Source organism: Tachypleus tridentatus, chromosome 13 (assembly GCF_004210375.1).
Source record: "Tachypleus tridentatus isolate NWPU-2018 chromosome 13, ASM421037v1, whole genome shotgun sequence".
NCBI lineage: Eukaryota > Metazoa > Arthropoda > Merostomata > Xiphosura > Limulidae > Tachypleus > Tachypleus tridentatus.
This window is the reverse complement of record NC_134837.1, coordinates 266,138,634-266,160,580: the sequence shown is the minus strand read 5'-3', so window position 1 is coordinate 266,160,580 and position 21,947 is coordinate 266,138,634. Positions and strand designations below refer to the sequence as shown.

The 21,947-nt window shown below is 39.3% G+C and overlaps 1 long non-coding RNA gene across 1 annotated transcript; it reads right to left on the bottom strand.

The window, feature by feature from the left end:
- Window positions 1-251: 251 nt before the first annotated feature.
- Window positions 252-4,814, bottom strand: LOC143238326 (uncharacterized). Its single transcript, XR_013020528.1, has 4 exons — window positions 4,707-4,814; window positions 3,813-3,920; window positions 563-670; window positions 252-426 (listed from the first exon to the last, which is right to left on the bottom strand). It is a non-coding gene; the product is annotated as an uncharacterized LOC143238326 (long non-coding RNA).
- Between the last annotated feature and the right edge of the window lie 17,133 nt (window positions 4,815-21,947).

Here is a 21,947-nt window from a genome sequence, read left to right as displayed (position 1 = left end):
ATCTAGGAAAACAGATTTAAATAGAGATGAAATTGTGATTATGTTTGAACGTATTAGAAAACCATTTCTATACACTAGCTAATGGTTAGTGTTCTAACCAAACGTTAAGTACAAGTCTAATTTTGTATAGATTTCTAAAAAGGATGGAAGTCCTCGCTACCGAAGTAATTATATGTAGTATTGCTAAAACGATTAAGTCACATACATTGAATGTTTATGTAGTTTCAGTTAAATGATTTTCAGATTAATAATTACACCGGAATAAAGTTAAATTTATTAATTTCCAAAAGGAAAAATAGAAAGTAACAAATGTAATAAAGTAAACAATCTAATAAAATTCATTAAACAGGAACCAGACCAATACGTATAGGGAAATTCATTCCGTCTTACTACACGTGCAGGACGTACAGCCACAGGTTTCTCCTTCTATTGAGAGAATAAGATCACATGTGTAATAAAAATTGAAGTTTATAAGAACAAACATTAGTAACGAATGAAAATATAAACGTTTAGGGTTAAAGTTCAATTCCATACAGTATGGACTACATAAGATTACACATACCTGTGCACTTACATCGATCTTCAGTGTCGGATTTTTTGTTGCATGTAGTGCACTTACAACCGTCTTCTTTACCACAGGTGCACTTCTCGATACATGTGCACGTAGAATCTTAAAGAGAAATGTGGCACAAATTAATTTGGTGTAATCATAGATTGAAGTTCATTTTGATATTTGGTTATGTCAGGAACGTTACTTTGTGGTTCATATGATGTCAAACAACGAACGTAAAGTTTAATCTTCGTAATGCACACAATATTAACTCCCATACTGAATGCGAGTCTAGTGTAGTTGTGTTATGATACTTCGTTAAGGATACGTCATTATGATAAGATTGTTGAAACAGGAGGCGAAGTCGTGGTTTAGTAGAGTTACAACTGGAAGTTTTAACAATGTTAAAATTGCTAATGAAAAACTTGCACCGTCTTTAGATCGAGATGTCAGACAACAGGATTAGCTTTCATGACCCAATATCACATTTAGATAAACGGGACAAGTTAAGTAGTGTTAAACCTTCGAAATCAGTTTATTTCAGTGGTACATTAGGAAGTCAGTGGGAGGGGAGAAATCCCGCTAAAGTGAGAGGATTACTATTGGTCCAACACAAACTGTCTTAATAGCTGTTGGTAAATAACAGTAACATTCCGTTAAAGCCACAAGAAATATGGTAATTCTGTGTATAATTTGTTACAAATATGACTCAGGTTGATAAACCTATTGTTTATATAAAGTTTGTCTGCCAGTTTATTTTGTAACCCAATTTCCATATGACAAACTACATCTATATCAACGGTTACAGCCCATGGTAATTAGGGCTGGTTGTGTTCTAAAGGTAGTTTAGGTGATAGTTCATTAAATATCTTGTTTCTGAATTTTATTTTCATATAAAACCTTATTACAGTAAGGGGGTAACTGATAAATATTTAGTAAATAATGGATTCACGCAACTTCTTTAACTCTATGTTAAACTACGAAATCGTATAGAAGGACATTTAGACAGTATTTAAATAGGTAAGCTGCTAAATGTGAATATTTAGATTAATATAATTAAGAGACATCTGGTACTTAATTCTAGAGGGAGTAGGAAACACGACGAGAGAGAAAGTTGTGGAACGAAGTGCAGCAGTATACGTCCGAGATGAAGTTGTGGACAGTAACTGCCGACCTTCAGGGTAAGTAGTGTTACGAGATGCTGCACCTCTTATTCCAACCATTTAGGCATGAACGAAAGAAAACGGGAGAGAGCCGTTGTAATTGAGGCAATGAGTCCGATTTATACTTATACGCATCATTGTTCTTGCCACCACAAGGAGCACATGGAATGGAACCACATGACGTATTTGAGTCACTGAAACTCTGCAAGAGTTTTTGGTATGTATAGCCGCATGCTGGAATAACGATAACCTGTCTTGATGGTAACAGGTGGACGTGTTGCTTTAAATACATGAACGAGGATATTAATCGGCATCATAATTCCATATATGCGAATGGAAATACGCCTCACTGCAGAAACTTCTTCAGCATAGAAACCAGCGAGAATTTGACTCAATAGTTCTGAACCATGAGTCATTGTGATGAATTCAAAGTAGCATGAGGTGCAAGCTCAATAGGGGTATCCCCGAGTGACTGAATTCAAGAGGATTTCCCAGTGTTGTGGATGTTTCCACCAATATGTCACCAGATCAAACAGACGACAATTATTTTTTTTTTTTTTATTTACAGACTTTAGAAAGACACCGTGACCTTCCATTGCGTTCTAAATAAAAAGGGAGACATTTGCTTAAAATGTTTGTCTCCAAGAGAATGTAGGATTAGAAAATTAGGTACAAAAGATATAGATATTGAAGATTGCCGCTCAGAAACTTAAAGACTTAGTGGTTCAGCTCTGGACTGATTTTACTATTTTAAAAGGTTTTATTCGGAGGATCATTGATAAAAACACACGGAAATTTCAGTTTACACGTACCCCCTTCCCCACCACATAGTCCTTTCAGTGCACATGTACCCCCACCCTAGAGTCCTACGAGAGGATGCTCTAAAAATGTTAAAGGTCACATCAATAATGCGAATGTTTCGTGAATACTATAACCAAACACCAGCATCAGATAGGATGTCCCAAATATTTGTTAAGAACAACCCAATACTGGTGCTTTTTTGACACTAGCACAAGTGGACCAGCCAATTGACTAAGGGGGCGCCCCCAAGGTCGCCCGTCTACAGGAAATGAAGGCCAAATTTGTGGGCAAGGGTTGGAAAACCCAACCATAAGAATGCTCTCTTTTCACGTGGGGGGATCTTTAGGACACATAAGAGGTGAAGTGAACATTCCCTGGGGGTACGTCCCCTCATTAAGTACATGAAGCCACACCAAGGGGAAATATTTGTGGAAGGTTCGTTGTTAAATAAACCAGAAATATTCTTACCCCTTTCTATTTACATCTCCAAAGTTCTCACCACGTTACGAAAAGAATTAATAGACTAAAAGAACGAAAATATAAAAAATACAATAAAACATTTATTGTATGATATATACTGTAATAAATAAAAGAAATTATAGAGGAAACATACTTCAAGGAAAGAAAGCTTTCCATGTAGAAATACTCACCGCTTCTGCACCGGCCATTACTTCTATGTTTACCGTACAAATTATCCGAATTTCAACTAAACGAAATGTTTGGTAATGTCCATGTTACAGTACTATCGGTTCTTCTCCCCATTAACTAAAACGTATTAAAAGCAGGTCAGGGCTCTATGCAAATAGACATTTGGAGTTTATTTTTGAAAGATATGCCGTGTGATCAAAATCAGATATCCAGAGATACTTCTGATCATATTAGTAAGCCAGCCCGGACATAGATTCCTTAGACCGGGACGAATGGTTAGCTTATTTTTAAGAGTGTTCCTATACTATTGTTGTTGCAATGATTGGTTGACATTTACCATTGTTCATACGGCGTTATTTAGTCTTCAACAGTGTCAGTTTATTTTAACATATGCAGTTGTTAAAGAGAATTTAGAATGGTTTGTTATTTGCGAGTAGAATAAAACATTTAGTGGTCGTGTACAAGTGCAGAGGGATTACTCTTAGTATGGGCAAAATAGTGAAAAAAAACAACATTTAAATAATTAAAAATGAAACTAAAATATCCAAAACAAGAATATTGACAGTTATAAACCACAAAACGATTACAAACTAAATAATTCTTGTAAGTAAATGATATAACCATCTGTATATTGAGAAATGATTTCCTACCTTTACACTTACAACTTCTTTCAGTTCCGTCTTTTGTGTTGCACGCGTTGCACTTACATCCGTCTTCTTTGCCACACGTGCACTCTTTGATGCATGTGCATATTGGATCTTAAGATAATAGAAATGACAAGTGTAGCATAAGTAAGAGCAAGCTATAAATGCTACATTTCTTTACTATAGTTCTAATACCAAATTAATTAATAACAAACTAATAACAAATGTACACATTTAATGAAACGTTACCTTGTTATCAATATTTAGAAGTAATAAATATGTAGACATGTTACTGTGTAATACTTTCAATACATATTACCCATAACTCGGGTAGTAATCACTACACCTTAACATTCATTTATTGTCACATAAACATCAAGACTAGAATTACGTTTCATGAAAGAGAAAAGATTTAAATAAAAATAATTTGAGAAGTGTAGTTTTAGGTTATCTAATAAAGTTTCAGTTAAAACTGATGGTTAAGTGTAGCTTATGTTGCAACAAAATATATTATTGATAGATGTTTCAAATAGAGATATTAGGTTCACTCTCATTGTAATCGAATGAATTGACTGAAAACAAAAATACCAAAAAAGCTATTTATATCCAGATTTTCACATTAAAACAAAACCGATAACCTTAGATATACAATAACACCCTTGAACAAATGTCATTTAAATTTTGTTTATTACATTACCCTTACTTACACATATTTAAAACACTTCAAAATCATTACTTAAACCAAACTCTGATATAAACATTCATTCACCGAATTCAACTTACATTTAGACTATCACTACTTCTCTGTAATAATATTTAACACAAACTCATTACCAAATACATTAGACGTACACCTTAATATACCCATCATAACATAACAAAACAAAACTTCAAACCTACCACCACACTGACAAGCTACGTCCGTCATTATTTACAACTTAAAACGTTATTACAATACGTCCTCTTCAAACTGTAATTCCCATCTCAACTTACTGTGGTTGAAGTTTTATTTTACTCGTGTAAACGATTCGTGTGCAAAATGAACAACAACGTACCGTGTGTTATTTCTAACCAATCATGATGAACAAACATTTCTTAATTACCATAAACAGTAATATATCTAAATATTTCATATAACTGGTCTGACCTTGTAAAATAAAGTTTAAAACTAGTTCACTGTAACGTCTACTATTGGTGATAAAACACACGTAACTACACAAGTTAGATGTATTGGTTTCTAATGTGTTTTTTTTTCCATTTTCTAGTGTTAAACCTAAAGATGATACAAATACCTCATGTCCACCTCATCAGTTGTAAGATTGTAGTCTCTAAGAGCTAAAAACCGGGTTTGAAAACAAACAAACGAAAACACAACGTAATAACTAGTACACAAAATTAAAAGGACGAAAGTTACTATGTAAGTGTCAAGTGATGTTAATAAAGTGTTACAAATCTCACGTCAGATTTATAATTTAATTTATTAGCAATAATCCAGTTACCAAGATCCAATCAACTGGTTACATAAGGATAGTCTATGATGTAAGAAAAGCACCATTGTTAATAACATAAATAGTTGACACATAAAACTGGTTTATATATAATGATGACAAGTTTATTAAATTCATTCTTTGAATTTGTACTTAGACCAGTAAATCATTAAAATTTCAAACTGTCGACTTTATCGGCTGTATTAAATATTGATGAACGTATCATTGAACACTTTTAATATTATAACGTCTCCGTAGCTGTATCACCCCACACACATATTTTCTAGTTTATCACAAAAAAACGCGAGATTTCAAAAACTAAAGTTTGAGGTTTGATTCCTCTGGTGTCCAGGTTTGTACATATATCAAACAGACAAACTGTTCTCATTTCTGTTTATAAAACAGGACTGCCACTTCCTATGGTTTTTATTGAAATCATTAGTTCTGGTTTTTCTCTTTATTTTGACATTTTATGATGTTATATCCGATAGTTGAACTTTGAAGAGTGTGTCTGTTTTCATTTAGGAAAGTCACATCGGGCTTCTGAATAGCCACATGATACAAAATTTAAAGTGGATGGAAACAAGATACCACCAAGAAGTCATTACACGCGCATGCTCTGTCTTGATCAATTTAATAGAAAAACAACTTTAAACGACATCTCTCTTCCATGCTCATTACATACACAAAATTACTTGAATTTTACTGTTTTCCACTTCTCCAATAAACCTGCCATTCTTTCACACAACAAGTCTGCACATGGCGGAGGGGGCAGGTGAGATTTTCGTTGTCGGTCATTCTGTGGCAAAACACTCTTACCACAACATGTGGCTTTTCTCACAATAATCACAAAGATTTCTTTTTTGCGCACCATAATTATTCATGTAGTCACAAGAGCAATTTTCAATGTCAAAACTTGAACCTTCATGGTATTGAGAACAAAAAAGAAGAAGACGGGAACATAATCCACTTCACTCTACTTCAATCACCGAACGATGACCAATGTCCAGAAGATAGGAATTCACAACTTACATTTTCAATAATCTTTATCCACAGTGAAGAATGGAAGTAGGCATAATCAAAACTGGAATCTACACAGCCAACACATAAACTATTCAATGAATCCACTCGTTTTTCCAAATCCAATGAATATGAATACAGCAAATAATCCTCTACTGTAAAGAGCCCAATGAACCTTAAAAATTAAAAGGTATTTGTAAGGTGGTCAGTGTCACTATCTTCAGGGGTAAGCCGGAAGGTAAAACATGTCCAAAATGGTGTCGTAGTTAAAAGTCGTAATGACAGCACGACAGTAAAATGTGGACTATTGTAACTTGAGTGTCACACTGACCACACACTGGTGCATCAGTCCCAGATAAGAGGAAACGTTGAGTTAAGAACGTTTCTTAACGTTCTTAAGCATTGTATACAGGACTATAGTCTACGTATGGAACAAGAACAGTAGTGATAGCCCCAGAGCAGACAAGGTCAGCTGATGTGTCATCTAGCTAGTTCTCGCCAGTATCAAAGTGGCCAACTGTCCAGAAGAACTAACCACCCTCTCTTAAGTCTTACAAATACAGCTTGGCAAAGTAATTGGACGGTTGTTTGAAGGAATCTTTGGAGCCTTTCCAGGCTAAGAGAAAACGTAGCACAATAGCCCTGCGCCAAGAATCGAGTAAAGCATTCTCCTACCAGATATGGTTTAAAACAACCAAAAGAATAGCAAGAGAAGCAGGAAAAATATGACACAGCATCTCCTTCTGTATATGATGAGGTCCAGCTTGATGAAGAGCAAACTAGAGTTTTATCAATTATAGTCATAGAGATGATCAGCCCAAAAGAAAAGAAGCGAATGCACCACCTAAGTCTTGATGGCTAAAGAGGTAGGAGATAAAACAGAAATGCTTGTTACCTTGTAAAACTTTCACCGAATATTGGGGATTATCTGGGCATCAGAAACTTTCTGGCCATTGGAAAGCAAGATCAAAAGTGGACAGAAGTATACTGACTGTTGATCTTTCGAATCATGTCACATATGACTTTGGAACTAGTGTTAGAAAACATGCTGGTTGTGAATTTATAATGCAAAATCTCATCTGGCTATCACGTCTTATGTATCGAGCGTAAATCTAATGAAAAGTGATTCAGTTCTATATTGTAGGATATCTACGAAGGGTATTCCAAGACCGTTCTTGAGCTTTCCTTGCCATGTGGCTGGTAGGATTCTATCAAGGACGAGTATAGCGTGAAAAATGTTTCATGTTTACGTATAGATTGCGCAGCTGGTGTGACAATACAGTCAGTAACTGCTACCACACAGTCGTTCATCAATGGCTTAGAGAAAAGCACAGGATCAAGTTCCGAGAGAGCAGTAAAATGGGTCAGTTGGCCTGGTTCAACTTCCACCTGGACACATGGGTCAAATAGCATCGACCACGACCAGTCTTCTTCAAAATAAGAAAATAATCACGACCTGGGTATTTGTTTGTTTTGGAATTTCGCACAAAGCTACTCGAGGGCTATCTGTGCTAGCCGTCCCTAATTTAGCAGTGTAAGACTAGAGGGAAGGTCATCACCACCCACCGCCAACTCTTGGGCTACTCTTTTACCAACGAATAGTGGGATTGCCTGTGACATTATAACGCCCCACGGCTGCAAAAGCGAGCATATTTAGCGCGACGGGGATACGAACCCGCGACCCTCAGATTACGAGTCGCACGCCTTAACACGCTTGGCCATGCCGGGCCACCTGAGTGTCACTGTCAACCCTTAAAGTAACTTGAGGAAAATGTGAAGAAGAGAATACAGATCAATAGTAGTAAAAGATTGACTAGATCCATGAAAATAAAAATAAACACCTTTATTGAAGAGAGAAATGTTGTGATCTATGTAGCGACCCCTGCCATCAATATGAGTACCTCCCCAAAGGGATTATGTCCAACACAGTCTATCAGAAAGCATTAAGATTTGATTGATCATAGGTCTATCCAAGAGACAAGTGAAAAGAACAAACAGTCATGGTATGACCCATGGAAATGCAGATGTCTAGAACCTCTAAGTCGAGTGTTAGAAGTGTTAGAGACTGTGCACATACTGATTAGCCAGCAGCTTCAACTCTCTGTGCACACAATCTGCTGAAGGGTGACTGTATCAGGAAGTTTTAAAAAATATTTCCTCTAACGAAAGACACAGGATGATGGCATCAGTCAGTACCTTAATATAATTTAAATTAAATTAGAAACGTCGTCAATTCCACTATCAATATGGCCATTTTAATTTACTTAGAGGATAATTGGTTGGAGAGACCTTCTGTTTTCGATCACGTATTTTCTCTTTACACTATTGAATAGAAAGAAGTCTCATGACCTCCATGGATTCTGTCGTGAGTTGAGTGGGCAGGTCTGTCTTTGGAAGAATATTTCAGGGACTGAGGGCATTTACGAATAATCTTCTTGCATCTTGGGGTTGGAGAAGGAAATGAACGTGGGAAGACGCCTGAACTTTGTCCAAGATAAAGTGGTGGACAACTACTTTACGTACTCATTGTAACAATGGAATAGAGTGCAGCAGAATACGTCCAAGATAAAGTGGTGGACAACAACTTTACATACTCATTGTAACAGTGGAATAGAGTGCAGCAGAATCCGTCCAAGATAAAGTGGTGGACAAAACTTTGCATACTCATTGTAACAGTGGAATAGAGTGCAGCAGAATACGTCCAAGATAAAGTGGTGGACAACAACTTTACATAATCATTGTAACAGTGGAATAGAGTGCAGCAGAATTCGTCCAAGATAAAGTGGTGGACAACAACTTTACATACTCATTGTAACAATGGAATAGAGTGCAGCAGAATACGTCCAAGCAAAAGTGATGGACAACAACTTTCGAGCCTCAGGGTAAGAAATGTTGTGAACTGTTTTTTAAAAAGCTCTACATCTTTTTCTTCGACTCATCTTAGATATGAATGAAATGAAGCTGGGTGAAAGTCACTACAGTTTACATAATGAGGATCTGTTTCACACTTGTAGATATCATGGTCCTTCCCGCTGCAAAGATCACATGTCAAGGAACCGCAACATGATGTCTTTGAGTGACAGAACCGTTGACATTGGTAACTTCTTAGAGGGTTCAGAATATATGGCATTTCTTTGGAATTTGCTTTGATATTGACAGGTAGAAGTGATGTACACATCAAAATTACGACTTTTCATGGCATAATAATTTCGTCTTTGCAAGAGGAGATGTATCACTGCAGAAACTCCTTGGGTGGAGAAACCCACGAGAATCTCCGACTCCAGTGCCTCTCAAAAATAACTCCTTTTATCGAATTCAAAGTAGCATGGAGAGTAACCTCAACTGGTATATCCCAATGCCCTTCTAGTGCATTAGGCGTTCACCTTGTTTAAGACTGTATTCTACACCAAGATATTTCCAGAACGTAGTTTTTGACCTACTTTTGAAAGCCATTTTCAATAAATAGGGAAACATTTGCCCTAGGTATTTATCATACAATGACTAATGTCAGAAAATGAGGTACAGGTGTTATAGATGTTGAAGACTGCTGCTCAAAATCTTGAAAACGTGGTCGTTTACTTGTGTTTCGTTTCTCACTATTTTAAAGTTTTTATTTGGAGAATTCATAGTGAAAAAACAAATGTTGAGAACGTCCAAGACTACAATATAAAGAAGTCGTATGTAACTTAGTTGTAATGATATGGTAAAACAGTTAAGACTGATAGGTTAAGTGAAGCTTAAACTTCAATAAAATATGTTATTGATAGTGTTACAATATAAAGATATATTAGGTTCACCCTATTATTGTAAGTGATAAAGTTAACTGAAAAGGGTTAGAAAAACAAAACAAATATTCATAAAGACTTTTAGATGGATAAGACTCATAATTTTCCATATTAAATAAAAATTACACAAATTCCATTTAATTATTTATTAATTAATATATTACCCATAGTTGCATATACCTAACTACAGATCATTATCCAGACATAACTAGTCTGACAAAAATAATACCAACAATATTTATTAACCAAACAATACAAATACTTCCAGCTCCATTACTTTCTTCTAATACTAATATTAGCACAATGAATCATGACAAAAGAAAAGAAACGTGATACGTACTATGAAAATATTATATATAAAACAACGTATACGTACTGTACATATATACATGTGGGAGTAAAAATAGTAAAACAAATAAAAATAGTTTGGTACAAAATATATACAAAATAATAAGAAATAAGAAACTCAGTTACATATATATACAAACTAAAAACGTTTTAACAATAACAACAAAGTACATATATATACAGAGTGAAAATAATAATAATAATAACAAGAAAATTAATTAGATATATATAGAGAGTGAAAAAATTATCATGAATGAAAATGATGATCATACAAATATATAGAAAATGAAAATAAGAGAAAGAATAATAAGAAACAAATACACTCATATATACAAAATAATAATAATAAAGAAAAACAAAACATACATTTTTAGAACTTCGAAAACCGAGAGCTGAGTTAGGCGGCTCAGAACCCGAGCTAAATCCGACCCCCAACAAAACAAACAAAACATCCGGCCGCCAATGAAGAAAAATGTACCCCGGAGATCAGCCGCCCAAATTTCGCCTCGAGACGGAGTTACAGCTTGTACCTTGCCTTACCAAGTATCTTAAAGTATGACACTGGTGCCTGCTGGAAAACAACATTGTTCTGAAGAAGCAACATTACATAAAGACAGTTGACGTATGTTAAGAAAATATCAAATGGCTGGGAACAGGGACAGTCACGTGATATAAAAAATGGTCCTAGCCTAGAAGGGCGGGGACGGAAAAGGCGTCCCACCTATTCTCAGATCTCCACCGACGTCGAACATAGGACCAACCTGTACATAATAGACTTCACCTGAGAGTGATACAAAGGACACAACTTAGTTTTATAAACATTCCACAGGAACGTACGTTTTGTTCTCTCATCGGAAAGATGTTTGTACAACACGCCAGTTGAAAGCCTGGAGTACCTATCAACATGACGCAGCACAACGTGGCTCCAAATAATGTCCCAAGGCACAGGAGGAGGGTGTTGCTTAATTCTGGGGTTGCTTTCATAGGCCAGCGATCGGTAGAGGGAACGGAAGTCTTGTTGGAACATCACCTGATGTGGCACGACATCGCCATATCGCCGCATCAGCGTCCACATACCAGAAAAGAAGATTAAAACATACTGGTGGTTGAAGGCTCAATGTAACATGAAAGAGCACGCGCCTTGCCAACCAAGAATCTAGTGAGCTGGCAAACAGGATTACCTTCAGAGGACAGATCGCAAAAGGTGGTAGACAGAAGGATAAAGACATTGGGTTTGAGCACGAGATGCCCAGACTTCTCCTGTGAGGCTATAAGATCAATAAAAGTAGAGACACAGCCTCAGGCCTGCCACCCCAGAGGAAGGTGAAGATATGGCAGTCAATAGACCATGCAGTGCAGTCATCCAGAGGAAGAAAAGGTACAAGACCAAGCTGAGTATCCTCCTCCTCATTACCTTCCAAACAAGTTAGCAGGGCAGTAGCGATAATCGTACACAGCCGAACCAACACGCTGCACCACGTCCCCCTGGCAACCTCGGGGTACGCGAGAAAACGAACACCAAAGCAAGTGACTGGTTAGGAGGTCCAGTCTAGTGCAAACAGGAATTCGGCAGCGAGCCCCATTTGCCCAACCACTGCACCCGAGACATAGCATAATTGAGCTGAGCAGCATTGGCCTGAGAGTAATGGTGAACAATGGCCAGCGCCGAACCTGAAGATGTTGAGTTCGCAACAAACAGGTTCACATCGCCTGCTGGTGAAACATACTTGACACTCATACCCCAAACAACTGGAGACCACATACTGAAACAGAGGGATACAGACAATAGAGTAGGCACTCGATCACCAACGCATAAAGCAAAGGGGATAACAGACAACCCTGACACACTCCCTGCAAGATGGAAAAGAAAGACGTCAGATATTCATTAATCAAAAGCCAACTTGAAATAGTTGCATACAAAGCTTGCACTTACTGGACAAAAACAGGAGGAAAACCACACCTCACCAGAACTAGCCACAATCTGTGGTGAACTCGATCAAAGCTTTGCTCTGGTCGAGGACACAAAGATTGCAGGGATATCCCAATCCATGATATAATGGAACAGGTCCCTGAGAAGTTTCGTGAAACTTCTGAAACAAAGAAATGAACAAAAGCATAATTACACAACTTTCCTCAGCCGCTTTATTCAAAGTACATATAACAAAAAAAATGACACTAATTCAACGGTACATATCAAGGTTAAAACGTTAGAAATTGAGTTTTATTACTGAAGAGAGATCAAAAGACGTGGCCCATTGTTCAGCTGTATGTACGATAACAAACAAACAAACTTTCATAACATTTTCACTAGAGTAACGTAATATAATGAAGATAGTAAGAGAAACTAAAATAATTGAAATAAAACAAATCCAGTTTATCGTACGACCTTCAAGAGATATCAGTACTCTGAATTAAAGGTTCAATACACGAAAGGGTAAAACAATCCGAGCTGAAAACAGCTTTGGATATGATTATTTCTTAACAGGCCCAACATGATTAGGTGGGTAAGGCGTTCATTTCGTAATGCGAGTATTGCGGGTTCGAATCACCGTCGCACGAAACATGCACGCCCTTTCAGCCATGGATGCGTGATGAAGTTATGGTTAATCCCACTATTCGTTGGTACCAGACTAGCCCAATAGTTTGTGGTGGCTGGTGATCACAAGCTGCCTTCCCTCTAGTTTTACACTGCTAACTTAGGATGGCTAGTGCAGATAGCCTTTGTGAAGCATTGAGCGAAATTTAAGCCAAAAGCCTCTGGTGTTACACTGCAAAATTACGGACAGCTGGCGCTGATAGCCCTCTTCTAACCTGTAAAACATGCAAAAAGAAAACATCTTTCTTAAGATAACAAGCGAGTAAAGTTTTGCTTTTAACACAACCATTTCATGTCTCAAGTGATCATCATCCATCTTTTCATTTTCTGGGAGAATGATGATCCTGGATTTTGATATTTCCAGAATATTATCCAGTTGTAAAGAACCAGATGATTCGCCTTGGCCTTACGGGGCGGTGGCCAAGAAACCACCAAGGCATACGTAGTCACATGCCTCGGGCAACGCGAGGGAGCGTAGCAACCACCACAAACTCACCACGCAAGAGGGCAATCATTATTTATAATACACACAATAAACACCCGTAACGAGCACGACAAAGAACGGCACAAGAATCCACGCAAAATTTGAAATTTGTTTACAACAGGATACAGTACAAGCAAACATGACAGGAAAGAGAAAACAATTAATAAGTGTAACATTAAATATATACAAAAGAAACAATTAATATTAACAACATTAAATGTATGCTAAAGAAACAAGTAATATATACAACATCAAATATATACAAAAGAAAAAATTAGCATATACACATGAAATATAGACACTGAGAAAAAAAAAGATATATGTATAAAATTAAATATATACAAAGAGAAAAACAACTAATGAGTACAACAATAACCAAAAAACAAATAATATTGACAACATGTAATATATACAATGAAGAAAACAAGTAAGAGGTACAACATGAAATATATACAATGAGATAAAAAACAATGAATATGTACAACAATAAATAGATACGAGAGTGGATTCAGGATTTTTTGTATAAACAAAAAAGGAAAAGAAGCGAGAGTGGAGGCAGGGTAGAAGCTGATTTCAACACGATCCCCACCACAGAAGCTGATTTCAACACGATCCCCACCAACGCACAAATGGGTGAGACGTCCGGACGCCAGAGTTGGTAAAAAGTCCCGGAACCCAGGCGCTGGTAGGCCGCTTCGAGGCGGAGCAACAGCCCATACCTGGTCCTACTCAGTATCGAAAAGTACGACACCGGGACATGCTCGAAGACCAGTTTGTTCCGGGTAAGCCAGATGACGTACTTAAAGATGGTTAATGTTTACTGGAAGGTGAACGCCAGGTGGCCAGGAACAGGGACAGGTACATGTTACAGGATGGTCTCCGCCGAGAGGGAGGGTACACGGAAAAGGCCCGCAACCTTTTCCCAGATCTCCGGCGACGTCGGACAGAGAACAAACCTGTGCAAGACAGACTCCACCTGTGCGTGACACACCGGACACAACTCAGTTGGATAAGAGTTCCAAGAGAGGAGCGGTCCCTCACAGGCAGAATGTTATGCACCATGCGCCAGTTGAAAGCCTGGAGGTGACGATCAACATGGTGTAGTGCAACGCGGCCCCAGATGACGTCCCACGGAAGAGCAGGGTGGTAGCGCTCAATCCTATGGGTACAGGCAGGACCAGCAATCGGTAGAGAGACCGGGAGTGCGTCAGTACCTCGGCAGACACGGCACGACACCGCCGTAACGCAGCAGCAGCAGCGACATACCAGGTCGTAGGGGCCAAACACATAGGTATATGCAGGCTCAAAGGAATACCAAGGAGTCTGCTCCCTGTGCCAACTAAGAATTGCATCAGGTGGCAACAGTGGTGATCCTCCATGGACAGACAATGTAAGGAGACAGACAGAAAAAAGGGAAAGTCACTGGGTCCAAACACATGGGATGTCCAGACCTCACCTATGAGGTGGCAGAGTCAAGGAGTGCCTCGACACCGTCTCAGGCTTGCCACCCAACAGGAAGACATAGACAATGCGCTCGATGGCCAGAGCTGTGCAGTCATGCAGAGGAAGGACGGCTCCCAGGTACCAGACCAAGGGGAAAATCCTCCTCTGCACCACTTCTGCCCTGTGAAACAGGTTGGAAGGGCAGTAGCGGTAATCATGCACGGCCGACCCAACCCGCTGAACCACTCTCTCCCAAGGAGCCCCAGGGCCAGCGAGAAAACGAACCCCAAAGCAGGTGATCAGGGAGGGGCTCCAATCCAGACCAAATGTGTAGTCGGCAGACGAGACCCATTTGCCAAAGCCCCTCGCACGAGACTTGGGGACATTTAGCTGGGCTGCGCAGGCCCGAGAGTAACAATAAACGATGGCTAGCGCTGAACCTAAGGATGTTACATTCTCAAGGAACAGGTTCACATCATCTGCATGCGCGACATACGTCATGCACGAATCCCCCAGCAGCTGGAGACCACGCACTAAGACCGAGTGGAACAGGTAAGAGAGCAGGCTCTCGATAACCAACACATAGAGTGTTGGGGACAACGGGCAGCCCTGACAAACCCCCCTGGAAGATGGGAAAGGAGGACGTCAGGTACCAGTTAACCAAGAGCCTGTTCGAAGCGGACGTGTGCAAGGCCTTTACGCAGCGGATAAAAACTGGAGGGAGGCCACACCTCTCCAAAACGAACCACTGAAAGCCATGATGAACTCGATCAAAGGCTTTGCTCTGATCGAGGGACACAAAGACCGCAGAGATATCCCGTTCTGAGATGAAATGAAACAGGTCCCTGAGGAGCACCAGATTTTGTTGGATACTCCTGCACTGCACGCCACATGGCTGAGTGCAGCGGACCAAGGAAGGCATGACTGCACCCAAACGGGCACACAGAACCTTTAGAGATGATCTTAGCATCCACGTTCAAGAAAGAAATGTGACGCCACGAGGAAAGATATTCAGACTGGCTGGGAGCCTTACATATAAGCGTAATTAACCCATCCAGCATTCCCAGTGGCAGAAACCCTGCAGTCATACAGTCGTTAAATAGTCGGACAAAGGAGGATTTGACGACATGCCACACGTTGCTGTGAAACTCCACTGGTAAGCCAAAAGGCCCAGGACACTTACCAAGCTGCATGGACCGAATAGCCAACCAACACTCACCCAAGGAGATTAGTTTCACAAGTTGGTCATGAAAGGAAAGATCGAGGGAGGGCAAGAACTGCGCAAAGAGGCCCCACAACCCTTCGTCCACGGGCGAGGCCGAAAACAAACGGCGAGAATAGTCATGGCACGTGTACATAATGTCAGAGATGTCAGATGACGTACGACCATTCTCCAACACCAGACTGGAGATGTGGCGGGTCTTAGCCATCTCCCGTGCCTTGCACAGTGGAACCCTGGTGGCAGCACTAGGATCGAGCGACTCAATCAGACTAGAGACGCTCGCTGCTCGGAACAACTTGGAATAATCCAAATCTATATCCTTACGTAGTGCCCCAATGTTCGAAAGAACCCAGCAATCTGACAGTCTGCCATGAAGCAAGGCAGCCAAGATGTCCTGCTTGCCCCGCAAAGCCCGGCGGCGAGCCTCGAAAGCCGCATGCCTGCTTGCCTTAGCAAACATGCACAGGCCTCCTTGAGACCCGTCCACCATGACCCGGTGAGAGACTCGACAGAACAGAGTCCCCGAACAAGGGCAAGCAAAGCATCTCCCACCCCATCCTCAACCAGGAGGGAGACGTTGAGCCTCCACACACCGGAGCTCCGACAAATGGGGACAAGATCCTGGAATGTAGCAAAAAATGCCCGATGGTCAGACACAGAAAACGAGGCATCCCCAACCCAATGAACACGAGCCCCTATTAGGTTCTGCTGCAGGCCAGGTGTCACATAGAATCGGTCAAGGCGAGATGAAATGCCACGACCGTGTGCCAGACATCACAAAAAGCGAAATCTGACAGCACTGCAAGCAGGGACCACATACTCCGATCACCAGTACCAGGTTCACCCCCAATGTTGTCGAGGTGAGGATCCAAAAGACAGTTGAAGTCGCCCCCAAGAACGATATCGACCTGTGTGACCATTAGCCTGTCCAATCCCGAGAAGAAGTCATCCCGCTCCCTGTGCTCGACAGGCGCATAGACATTGACAAGCCGAATCTTACGATCACCAGTGACAACATCAACGTACACCACCCATTCCCTCAGCATCACTATGTGACGCGAGGATGGTCCCAAGAAAATACGAGTGTAAAAGGATCCCCACCCCACGCGAACGCTTAGTGCCAAACGACCAGAAGGCACGTACAGGGTGTCGGGAGGAGAACGAGAAGTGGTCCCTTCGAGAGGCAAAATGAGTCTCCTGCAAGAAAATCATGTCAACCGCAAAGCAGTTGAACAGAGAGAATGCGTAGAATTGCCACAGCCTCTGGAACAACAGGTGCCCCCTCGGGTTCCCCACCCACAGGCACTGCAGTCGACCCAGTAGGAGTCGCTGCCGCCCCTGTCCCTTTCGCCCTGGTCTTACGGGGCATAGGTGTCGGCGGCGGCTGAGCAACCACCGAGGCATATGCAGTCACACGCCTCGGGCACGGCGAGGGTGCGTGGCCACCACCACACACAGCGCACTTAACGGTGCAGGCACTGTCCTCATGTCCGATAGTCTGACATAACCTACACTGCGGGGTCAGGTAGTCAGCCACCAAATGGCCCATTGTGCCACAACGGCGACAGAGGCGATGCATACCCGGGTAATTACATATTACCCATACCCCTACACCGTAAGAAAGTTTGGGACTGGCGTCTGCATGTCCATACACACCCGCCGGGTCCCTGTACACACCTGAGGACGCGACTGCTGCGCCTCAAACTCTATTTTCCTGACAGTCCCATACGCTGTCAACACGTCCTTGACGACGTCATGGGGCATTTCGAATGGGGCCGACCAGAGTGTTATCCACTTAATGTTCAGTCCGGCCGGCTCCACGAACACACGCTGGTCACCCAAGGGAAAGTCCACCTGGTCCAGAAAGCGACGGGCATGGGCGGCCGACGCGAACGTCGCCACATACTGCCCTTTTCTAAAATGTTGCAAACATTCAGTGGTGCTATCCCCGACAGCAGCGTTCAAGGCGTTAATAATCGCCGAGGATAGCGAGGCCGCGGGCACCACAAAGCGGATAGACCGCGGCCAAACAAAGTATGGCCGGAGGGCAGAAGCCATACCTACCTACGAGGATGACACACACAACACACACACGCGGCAAAGAACGACACGCTAATCCACGCAAACTCCCAGAGCGAGAAAGTGGCGCGAGCGAGCACTTCGACAGGAAAGAGCGTACCAAACTAAATGTCAGGGTCAAATAGGGCAAGCGTCATTCAAATTGCTTAGTAACGATCTTCTATTCACGTGTACCTGTTTTAATGGTTTAGTTATATTCCTATAATCTCTTAGTATTGTTAAAAGTGAGATTAAATATCTATATATCAAAAAATACACCGACTTTCATAGGATATCCCAACGTTGTCACATGGCTCTAGAATTTTCCTACAGTTGGGTTTTCTCGATGACTCTTGAGGTTCAATTTTATTAGAATTTATGAAATAAATTATTTTTCTTACATTTTTCAACACCGTTAATCTCACTCTAATATATCAACAGCTAGGCCTATATTAAACCTAAAGCCTTCCATTTCTACGACTATTTACTTTACGTGTAACTTTTCTTTGGAGAAATTATTTTTCACGCGAAAATCTATATTTCTGCGTAAATGACTTATAAACTTTACGTACGGCTCTTTCCAGTTCACGTAAATAAATTTGTCATGTGACTTACTTTAAAAAACCTGCTTGAACCTTTCTCGAAGGAAAGCGTAAGATATTCATTCACAAAATGAATAAATCGATAATATCTAATCAAACAGTCTCCTACGTTATGATATATTGAGATCAGTTTGATGAACTTTATTTACAATGTATGTCGTAAGAGCACATTTATTGAATAAAAGGAACTTCGAATACAAAATAATTAAAGTCCCATAGAATATTGAAAAACAACAAAATATATATGTAACGAAGCTATAATATTATTTTATATCAAACTTAAAAGCAGTTACTTTGAACACTAATAATGAATAATTTATAGTTCTGCAAGTTTAACAAGTAACAAAGAAATTAAATTAATGTTTATCTTTAGGAAGTAGCAACATAATTACGTACAATTTTGTTTGGGAAAGTATATTATGATACACAGTAGATTTATAAAAACCATAGTAAAATGCAAGCAGTAACATTAACTGCCCGGTTTATGCCAAACATAGGTTGATCAAACATTTACTTCATGTGTTAAATATTATTTTAACACTGTCGAAGAATCAATATTCTTTCATATATGAAATTCTTTCTCATTTTATACTATGTTGTAAGTTTTTGGTCTTCTCGGAGTTTCAGAAAACCAATTTAAAAACTTCTTAAACATTCAAATAACGATAAATATATTTTCATGTTTATATAGATAAAATCCAAAATTTAAAGGTAGAAAACTTTCAGCCACCGACAATTAGGTTGTTTACAGTTAAGCACAAAGTTATACAATGGGCTATCTTTTGCACGGCCCGCCATGGATATCGAAATTCGTTTTCTAATGTTTTATGCACACAGACATACTGCTATGCCACCAGAGCATCACGTAAAAAAATTATGTTCCCAAACTAGCTTGAATTTTTAATGTAATGTGTCCACATATTTTTCCTAAATAATGTATTATTTCGACTACCTAAATTAATGAACCTAAATGCATCAAATATTTCACTATTCTTAAAAACTTGTTTATATTGTTGCTTTTGTTGACAGTATGGTTGAGAAATGTGTTTATCAAAATTAAATTAACAAGAAATACTTATACCTCATATGTTGATACACAAAATAAAAATGTATATGTATATATAAAATGAATTAGATCTGTACTATTTTATAGAAATAAATAAATAAATACAAAACCTTTAATTTTTTCAAATACAAAGATTAAATAAACGATTTAAATGTTATAATTCACGTGGAAGAAGCTATAATAAAATCAAACCTATGTTAAATGTAGAAAAATATGATGTCTGACACTATGATCCTTTATTTATAAGGCCGGCATTGTCTGGTGGATTAAGGCGTTCGACTTGTAATCAAGACATACAGTTAAAACAGTCGTATCAGAAACATTTCAATGTTTATGTAATAGAATAAAACTTTATATTTTTAGATACAATAAACAGTCAGAATGAAAGAAATCTATACCACAGATCCATCAATGCGTTCATACGCATCTGAAGAGTCATTTGGCAAAAACTTACATGTGTTTGAGGATTGAAACAAAACAGAACACTGAGTCATTACACATGAAAACAATATTAAATGACATTTCGCTTCCATGCACATGACATCCACAAATTACTTCAATGCTGCAGTTCTCAATTCTCCAACAAATCTGTCTTTCGTTTATCCACGTAATCTGCACAGGGTGGTGAGTGCACGTGCAACTTTTGTTCTCGGTCCTTCTGTAGAAAAGCACACTTATGACGAAATATAAGTGCCAGCAATGGTCACAAATATTTCTTTTATGCGCACTGCAATTATTCAGGTAGTGACAATAGCAACTTGGAACATCACAACTTGAAGCTTCATGGTATTTAAAACAAAGAAATAAAAATAAAGGAGAAGAAGGGAACATCATCGACTTCAACTCTACTTCAACCACCGAAAGATGATCAATGTCCAAATGAAGAAAGATATTCACCAATTAAAGTTCCAGTAAATTCGTCGAGAATTTTACCATCAAATAATAATAGAAGTAACTATTCAGTGATTCCCATGTGTTCATACAAAGCTAGCGGATTTCAACTTGAGTCATTTTCTACTAAAATACAAACAATCTTCTACGAGTCACCTGGTATAAAATAAATGAACTACAAAATGGATGTTGAGTAAATTGTATGCATAACCGAGTCGGATAAAATCAACAAATTTGAAGACTAAAATAACTTCTTCAGGAGTTCCCTTAAGTAAGAATTTTCGTTAGAGCAGTAAATACAATACATTCAAAGTAACTTCCTGTACTTGTGAAAATAAGATTTATCGATACAACTGAAATCTTAACCCATGATCCACAACGTTTTAATGTAAATGACAGGAAACATTACATAGTTTCTTTGCCATCGGGACATCAATACAACAAATATCAACACTTGAATACAGTTTCTGTTCCAGACAGGAATGATATTTCGTCCACTGTCTCTACTGGTGTCACCAGGGCAATGATAAAAAATATTGCTAAAGCTCAAAACAACGATTTATACTAATTAGAGATTAGCAAGTCTGAATTTTCTTCCAACGGATTTCAGAGTACATCGATATGTCCAGATAACAAAAAGGCATCAGTCCAGAATCATTTGTGGCCATCCTTTGGTTATTAAAATCATTTTCTCAAGAATTATCCTGTTATTCCTGTTCAAGACGAAGAAAGTTTAGTAAATGTCGTTCCTCATTATGTAACCACGAGTTCTAAAACACTTCGAGAAAACACTTCTAAATTCATTTTAGAATACTTAGATTTACAGCGAGAGGTAAATTACAGTCACTTGTAGGTCATTTTCTTAAAACACTGGAAATATAGAATCACATCTTTCACTGAAGATCAGAAAAGGGATCATAAGAAATAAAGAGGATCCGTGTCCACCTGTTGACTGGATAAACCCCTAAGGAAGAATTGTCTACTTTCACTGTTGTTTTACTGTTATGTCAGGTAATGAGGAGTTGTGAACACGTTTCAAACTACTTTCTTTGAAACACGTAGCAACGCCATCTACCTGGAGTGCGAAAGGTGAGAGGCTATCTCACTTTGATAACCACTGCGCTATCTTATTATTTCAG